The sequence below is a fragment of the Sander vitreus genome, chromosome 5 (genome assembly GCF_031162955.1).
Source record: "Sander vitreus isolate 19-12246 chromosome 5, sanVit1, whole genome shotgun sequence".
Lineage (NCBI taxonomy): Eukaryota > Metazoa > Chordata > Actinopteri > Perciformes > Percidae > Sander > Sander vitreus.
In genome coordinates, this window is record NC_135859.1 from 14,114,415 (window position 1) to 14,123,805 (window position 9,391).

Here is a 9,391-nt window from a genome sequence, read left to right on the forward strand (position 1 = left end):
CGTCAGAAAGCTCTGGTCCCCGCTCTGATTCTGCCACATTAGATGGCGCGTGTTTGTGCCCTAGGGATCGCAGCGCCTCAGCCTGTGTTTGGGGTACTTTGTCAGATGACTCAGTGTGTGTGATTTATGAGCTCTGGAAAGGTTGCATTTCCAGCACGCGTGGACGTCCGCATGGTAAATGGAGAAATTCTGAATTTATTAACATACAATGAATGATGATTAATGTTTTGGTATAGATCATGCTCTCTTTTCAGATGTCTCAGTGTGGGGGTGATATATGCAGCAATAAAATGATATGTATGTACTCAAAACCGCATGGTATGAGTGTTGAGCTCATGACTCTTTTAGACACATTCACTGTGTGTCTGTGTGATGACAGTACCGGGAGGTTTCGTAGTGTTGGTTGAACTATATCCACGGACATTTAGACAAGCATAGCACAATACAGTACAAACAGTACTTTTTCTGCGTGAATTATCCTCCACACAAAGTGAACTATTCCCTACTATGGTACAAGCACCTTGCATAGTCAATGAGAGAATGTATGAATTAAAAACACAAAAAACTGTGAGCAAAAGAATGCAATTTAGACCGATATCAGGATAGATTTAGAGATCCATTCGTCAAAATCCCCACCATTATTAACTTTTGTATTCTACAACACATCTTGTGTCTCCCTCATCAGCTTTTTCAATATCTTCTCAAATACATTACTGCCAGTGTCGAGTGGGTATGTTCACCCTAGGCCAATTACAGCAGTGAACCATAAAGGTAAGCCGTGCTGAGGAGGGTTTTGTCATATATTTGCCTTTCTGTCCCAGCCAGACCCCCACAGCGGTAGGTGGGAAACACAGGGACTGTCAGACATCTTTCCAATAGCACTGACAACAGAGGAATCAATATGCAGAGGCATGTTTCTGACAGGTTTTTGGTAGTGCGTCTATATGGGTGAATGTAAGTCTACCCACATGTTTGCATCTCGAAATTGTGAATCAAGGCTCACTTCTACTTATGCAATGACCCTACCATTTCACCCATGGAATGAGGTTGAATATTGCTCAACGCCTGCATGTGAGTAGAAAGAAGAGGTAGCTGGGTGGAGTGATAATTCCATTGTGTAGCTTAAACAAAAGTCAAGTGTGTGTACGCATACCTTGATGTGGCTGTGCTTGTTCTGTGTTAACTGCATATGTATGAATGCAAGTATAGATACAGTCTTGTATCAGTATGTATCTGAGTGTATGTGCGCGTGAACATGCGTGTGGGCTAACTTCATATGTATGTGGTTGCTGTCAGAAGAAGCTGACTGGTGATGAGGGATGGAGAGAATCAGAAACACATTGGGCTGGGAATGGGGTGCGAGCCGCAGGGTCGCCCTGGCACAAAACACAACTGCCTCGCACATCATTACCCTCATCACCCTAATGCGCACAACACTTAGAGCTACAGAACACACACATATAAGCACACGAACATGAAGAACCACGCACTCACACAGGCTACAACACACAGACGAATAAACTGTGCCTCCACACACGCAAGCAACGCGTGATGTGCTATTGCTTACTGTAGCGTTAACAACTAAAACTTTCTCTTAAGTGAGAAAGAAACTGCTCATCAAAACAGTCACACACATTTACACACTGAGGGAGCAGTTCAGGGTTCAGTGCCTTGCCCAAGGACACTTCAACATGGGAGTGCAGAGCCAGGGATCGAACCACCAACCTTCCGATAGGTAGGCCGACCACTGTACTACCTGAGCCACAGCCGCCAAAATCTAGAAAAATACATTCCTATGAGGGGTGGCAATCACCAGGGGCCACACGATACGATATTATTGCATTTTTTAAACATATTGCCATATATTGCAATTTATTACCTTTTCCCCCAACTTATGTCCCCAAAGGAAAACGTTGTCAACATCTGTTTTATCCACACACAAAAAATGAATTTCTCACAAGAAAAAAATCTCAACTGCACCATGTAGTGGACTGAAAAAGCAATTGATTTAATTATTCTAGTGCCAAAAAGTTAAACTCTCACGTGCAATTTATATTAAAAAAGATGGTTACACTTTACTTGAAGGTAGCTACATAAGAGTGACATGACACTGTCATGAACGTGTCATAAACATTATAAACAAGTCATAAACGTTTATGACATAATGCTTCTTTGTGTCATTCGGTTTTTGTCATGACAAGTTATGGTTATGGTTATGGTTAGGGTTAGGGTTCATGTGTCATGACAATGTCATGTGTTCATTACAGTGTCATGTCACTCTTATGTAGTCAAGTAAAGTGTTACCAAAAAGACTGATACTTTTAGCCACAGAAAATATTGTGATACTATGCTGTACTGATTATTTCCCTCACCCCTAATACCCAAACCATTATAACAAACAGGATGTTGGTAGGGGGGGGGTCACTGTGGTGTATGGTGACTCTCCTAAACCAAGCACTTCTCCACATCCTTGGCTCCTTCCCCATACTAAAAACACATCCAATGCATTATGAGACAAAAAAGGATCCGTTTCAAACAGAATTGAGCTCCACTGGGAAAAGTATAGCTATTCAACTGCAGGACCTCCGTAAAATCACAGTAGTTTCACACTGTAACGGACGCCTTCCTCCCTTCTTGCTGCATGAGAGGTTTTAAGAATGGTGGGATCGGAAAAGCGAAAAAGAGGGCGGAAGAGGAGAGAGCAGGAGATACGATGCAGAAGAGTGGAAGAGAGAGTTAAGCCAAGCATAAAATAACTTCAATCTAACATCCTCTCAGTGGGGCGGTAGGAGGCAAATAGCAATCCCACCAATGCTGTGTACTCAAGGGGGTTCCCCCCACCTCTCACTGACCCATGGAGAAGAGGATCATGGGAGAGCAGGGATGAGACAAACCCACTTCAATTAAGGCACGGCGACGTCTCGTCAGCGCGGCAGATGAGGTGTCAGAGAGTTCAGCCGTGGATAGATCACAGGGAAAAAAACAGTTCCTGGCTCAGCACAGTCAGGGTCTTGCATGCCTTTCTTTCTGTTTACCCTTTTGTCCCAGTCCCTTTCTCTCCACCTTCCTTTTATTGGTCGGCAGACATTTATAATATCAAGATTATTTTGGCTTTCCTGCAGGGTCGGTTTGGCGGGGATGTCAGCATACCCACCAGTGTTCCTTCTCGCAGGCCTTTTGGATTCTGGGATAGATAAACATCTTATCAAATTTGTGCATTAGCAGCGAGTCGCCTCAACACACCTGCAAATGACATTTAAAGGTCAAAATGGCATGTACGGGTGGGGTAGTCTCATGCTACATAATATGGAGCATCGAGATTGCTGGAGGAAGCAGGGAGTCAAATCAGAGGAATGTTTGAGCGGGAAAAAAAAGACTGAGAAACAGATGACTAAAATGAGCTGTTTCAAGGGGGTAGTCATACAAAACTACACAGAGAACAGTGCCAAGTTGCCAGGTTGCCTTAACCACCGAGGGAAATCAACTCATTGTGCTAATAAAAAACATGCTATTTTCGCAATGCATTACACCATTCAAGATCCACTGCTGCAATGGGAGAAATGTGCCATCCTATCCAGAGAAAGAGATCATCTTTAAAGTGAGAGAGGCCAGGGGGGGTGGGGGGGGGGACCACAGTGTGCCAGTGCTAATCACAGAGAGATATCTCTCTCTGTGATTAGATTGACATTACCATAATATCGGTTTTGTCACCTCACAGGCCAATTGTAAAGGGAAAGTGCCATCCTTTCCTTTTTTTTTCTCATGGAGGCATCAAGCAAGCAGGCAAGCAGGCATCCCGGCATCCCAAGGTATAGAAGCCGCTTTCTCAATTCGCCCAAACCCCCCCTCCTGTGAAGCTCCGCTTGGGAGATACAAGCTGGATTTGGCTCGCATCCTTGCCTCTTCCCCAATGCTCTGCGTGGATGCCTGGTGTCAGAGCGCCAACTCTCCCGGCCCAGCTGCACTGATTAGCACAGGCAGATTATTAGCCAGGCATCTCCTGGAAGCACTGCATACTTCTTTTTTTCACCCCCCCCCTTTGTTGTTTCACTTTCAAAACAGTGTGTCCCACACTGTTTACTGGGCGTGTGCTTAATCAGCCTGCAAAAGACAAAACTAAAGGACCGAAATAAAGAAATGACCAATCAGCCCCACACATACGGAAGGGAAGTGGGCAGAGTTAGGTGAAGCAAACTTGTTAGTACTGCTTGTGGATACATCAGCAAAATGTGATTCATCAGCATTGTGAAAAGAGCACTCTCATCTTTCATTCACCCCCCCCCCTGCTTCTCCACTGTCTAGCACCTGTCCTGATGCCAAGATTTCACCTCCCAAACCCCGGGAGGTGGGCATCCCGCTCTCAAACTTGTGCAATGCCTTATCTGTACCCCACACACTAACATCCAGCATCTGAGGCATCCTTCTCCCCCTGTGCCAGAAATATGCCGGCATCTCTCTCCCTCACTCTCTCTCTCATCCCATTCTCCATCATGTTCTTTTCTCTTTCTCCCTCACTCTCTTTCTCTCTCCCTCTCTCTCTCTCTCTAGAGCTTTGCATTTGAAATTGAACAGACACACAGCCAATTTATCATAGGCTGACACGTGTCATGTCCAAGGCCTAACCACAGGGACTTACAGTAGGCATTGCATTTATCCCCTTTGTTGTCAGCAAGGACCAAGACAATACCAGGAGCTATTAAAAAAGGGGTAGAGAAAGAGAGAGGAAAAGGAGGTGGAGAGTGAAAGAGGTGAGAATATACCACTACACATCAGCCAAGATTGCATAGCTCTGATGTTTACCCCTCTGAAAGGTTACGGACCCCTGCATGGTTGAAGGCAGCACATTTTGCTAACCAACAATCAAATGTGTGGTGATGCAAGGCGTCTGCGTATAACCCCGATGCAAAGCCAAGACAGGCATGAGATGGATCAGGTAGAGAGTTAGCACAATATGGAATCGGACCTTTGTGCTCAGGTTCATACTGTAATTTAAATTTTAATATCACTGTGCAATACTCACCGGACGGATAGACCCACAAAAATGTAAGGACAAAAGAAAAAAGAAAAGAAAAAGAAAGTTCTTTCCAGATGCAAAACAAAATGGCTGACTGAAAAACACCACCTCTGGGAAAACATTTAAGAATAATCTGAAATACATAAAGAAGCCTCGAAAGTCCACTGGCTGTTTCTAAGCTGCCATTAAGATGCTTTCATAAGCTGCAATACATGGTAATCATTCCTGAGACGATGATGAAAGGGGACAAAACTCTTAACGTGCATCATATAAAACCCTTTCTGTTAAATCACCTTATCATTGTATTATCGCTCCTCTCTTTGAACGGGTTCTTTAAAATAACACAAGTCCTTATTGTTATACTGTGTGGAAGAGGCAAGAAAGATGACCCTTCCTGATAATACTGTCTCTACAAAGAATGTATATATTATCCTTATGCAGACTAGGTGGAAAAGATAAAGAGAATGGGGACAGAGGCTAATGAGATGAGGGAGGGGTATGCGTTCATACTGTATGTGTGTGTGTGTGTGTGTGTGTGTGTGTGTGTGTGTGTGTGTGTGTGTGTGTGTGTGTGTGTGTGTGTGTGTGTGTGTGTGTCCGTCCATGTGTCTGAGTCTATGGGTGTGTGCGCGTGTAATAAAGTTATGAACCACAAGGTTATTAATTGGCATCTCGCACGTCCATACGCTTACATTCATTCCACTTTAACACAATGGTATTTGGCATGAATGTTGAATAGGCTGTCTGTAGGGAATTTATATTCAACCTGATGACTCTGACTTTAACTGGCGGACAATCCTCACAATGGTCAAAAAAAACTAACTTGAAAGACAAAGTACCATCCTCCATCTCCTCTTACTCAAAGGCAGCGTCTACATTGCAACATCATACGTCTTAATCCTGTGATGGTCTACTAGACCAGCAGACTTAAGAGCCGCTGAGACTGTTCATTACCCAGTGGTAAGTGACCTTTTACAAACTAGCTTTGGAAGCCATTTTGGCTCTTCCAGTAATTAACAAGTGGTTATGCATGGGAGACAATTAATGGAAGGTCAAGTGTTTGCCTGCTACCCTTTTCTAGCTGCATTTGGGTCCCTGACACAGAATTGGAAGTTCAGAGCCCATCAGCTCCTGTCTGGTTTTCAGAATAGTGCTTCACACATGGGAATAAGTCAACTCTGTAGTCTGTAGCGTGAGGTAGACACAGCCTTTGGTTTCTGTCTAGACTTGGAGAGAAGAGAGCATAATGTGGCTCTGTGGCTAAATATCAGATATGAATCTAATAGAAGAAAAGGAGAGTGGATGAGAAAATGAGGGGAGACCCTGGAGTCTGCCCGTTTAATGATGAGTGCCCTTACTATGGGCACATTGAGGCTTTCATATTTTGACACAAGTGGAATGATAACTGAAATAAAGGCTACCAATAGCTTGGTCCTATTGGCTTAAGAGAGCGTGAGATACACATCCCAAACTACGCCAGTACATTGTTGAATTATTCTGCTCTCACAGCCTTGTATATTTACCCTATTTTTTACTTTCATAGCGTAAAGGCTGATGTTGACTGCTATTAAATTTCCCTCGAGTGCACACTCCTTCACTCACATGCTCCTATCAAATGAGCCAACAAAGCATATCAGGGCGTCGTGTCTGTGAAACACTGCATCACCTTTGTTCACCCTTCATCAACCCTCCGCCCCCACGCTATTACCTCAGGACTATTCCCTATTCCCTGCTTAACCCTTGTCTACAGGACTGGTGTCACACAGGGCACCCCTCTGCTGCTCTCCATATTCCACAGTCCCTCACCTCGACTGACATCTAACACTTGCTTGTCGTCTCTGACGTGCGCGCGTGCATACAAACGCGCTCACAGAGTGCACAGCCACAAAACACCACCTGCATGAATACACAAACGTGCTACTGCAGACACACATACTGTAAATTAGCAACACACAAAGCCACATGCACACATGGATGATTAGCCTGTGGAGGGTTGGGTGCCTCCAGATCTTTGCCCTTTCATAATAGTAGCAGCGCTTGTCATACCCACTGATCTCTGCCCCCTGTGCTCCTCCCAACACACCCCAACACACACAGCACTCACACACAAGCACTGGCACACTGGTGAGTGAGTTAACAGTGGAACAAAAAAGGTGGCAGGAGAGAGTGGCATTAGGAGTGTCTGTGCCAGTTGCCTGCCGACGGCACCTTTGGGATTGGTAAAGTTTGATTTGATGGCTTTCCCTGTTAATTAGGGTTTGGAGGTGACTCCTGAAATGGAAATGGGCAAAATGTTCAAAAAAAAAAAGAAAAAAAAAAAGACATGCCAATTCCCACACCCCCTCCATCTCCACCTTCCAAAACATGTGACCCATATACTGTGTAGTACCTCGTGAAGAAAGTGGAACAATCAAGTCATTTGAAGTTATAGGCCACTCTGTATTTGTGTTTCTGCCAAAGTAGGCAGGGCAGTTCAGTCAAACAACTAATGTGAAATAGGCTAAAACTTGTATGTGAACAAAGTCAACAACAAATAAGAGAACAAAGAAGAGAATGTTTCTTCTTTAATTAATTGTGCATACATATTTGTTCAAGCATCTCAATTTACATGTCAAGTAACACTGTCCCCTGCTGGTCTGGAGAAGTGCTACATGGGCAAAAAAAAATAAAGCTCCATAGTTATACAGTTCTGCCTTTCCCTACTCTTAAATGCAAAGCTGTGTGAAGTAGAGTATACTGAGGTGAGAGGGGGAAAGCGAGAAAGAGAGAAAAAAAAGAAAGAAACAAAGAAAGAAAAGACAAAAGAAAGAAAAAACAAGGAGCGCCTCATTTGTAACTTGTCAACTCTGATATTTGATCACAGTGCGGAAGAGGGTCAGGAGATGCCCCATATCTTTTCCACGGAACTGCTCACCCTACCTCTACCCCCTGTTGCAAGGCCCTTTTACTGCAGTGTGGGACTCTTAAAACACATACAGTGCACAGTGGCCCAGCTATTTCTGATTTACTGTGTGCGTGCCATCCTCCATTTTATTTTACAGCTGGCTGGGATGCCGCTGCAGGAGGATACTGTAAAAAGCCCAAGGTCAGGCCACACAGCCACTGAGATGAGCGACACACACTGATAATAACGCATACACATCATGCACTCTGTAGACTGCAGGTTGCCTCCATCAACTGCCGTCTGCCTTTTTCAGAACAAAGCCAAGTTTCTTTTTTTTCACTTTTGCTTTTATTGCCATTTCCGTATATTTCTCTTCATGTTTTCCTTTACTGTACGTTCTCTTCAGATTGCATTCTTGTATCAATCCAGAATAGCAAGTAAGAAGAAAAAGAAATATTAACATGATTATTTAGACCCATATAGCGAAATTACAGCATGCTTGGGTGGGATAGGGTGAGAGGTGGAGATGACATACATGAGGTGAGTGGGAAAGAGGAGGGGGTGTTGGGGGTGGGGGAACACTAACAGTGTGCTGACAGCATGTAGAACAGTCACCAGATATCTTTAATCAGTGAAATGTATTTCCCTCCTGCTCCGCCCGGGAATTGTTCAGCGGTCAGACCTGCTGGGGCGACACAAATGAATCTTGGCGGAGGTGTGGACAAAGGCGGCCGTAAGGTTATGGCATGTAGATGATTGGAACTCTGCCGGTTTCTAAGGGAGCTGCCACGTCCCACAGAGCGGGTGTCACAACCAGATGATGGGGACAGGGTACCCGCTCCCTAACCAACAATGGCACGGGCAGGGCTGCCGCATTGTGGATGCAGGAGCCTGTTTGTATGCAAGTGTATGCAAGTGTGATTATAGGCTTAAATTCCGGGTCAAGAACATATTTCTAGAAAGATTCAGTAAGGCTGTTGTTTGAATGTGTGTGTGTGTGTGTGTGTGTGTGTGTGTTGACATATTACACACACACACACACACACACACACACACACACACACACACACACACACACACACACACACACTCAAACAACAGCCTTACTGAATCTTTCTAGAAATATGTTCTTGACCCGTTGTAATGTAAGCCTATAATCACAAGGGAAAAAAAGTATATGTGCAAGCAGTGTAGGGGATGGAAATTAAATTTAAAAGAATTACTTCAAAATTCAAATAAGAAAAAGCCGTCCATGTCTTCCCTCTTTTGCTATTGTCAAGAATCGGTTATTCCAATGAATTCAAAATAATAATTAAACAACACATCTCCCAGAGCACCTACTGCACTCTTTTATTATTTTTTTGTCCACACATCATGAACTTACTCTAACACTACAGGGGAAAGAAAAATTAAGGAAACTATTTGCATTTTTTTCACCTCACAAATTTAATTTGTTTCTTCTGTTGTTAAACTAGTTTTTTTGTTTTGTGTTT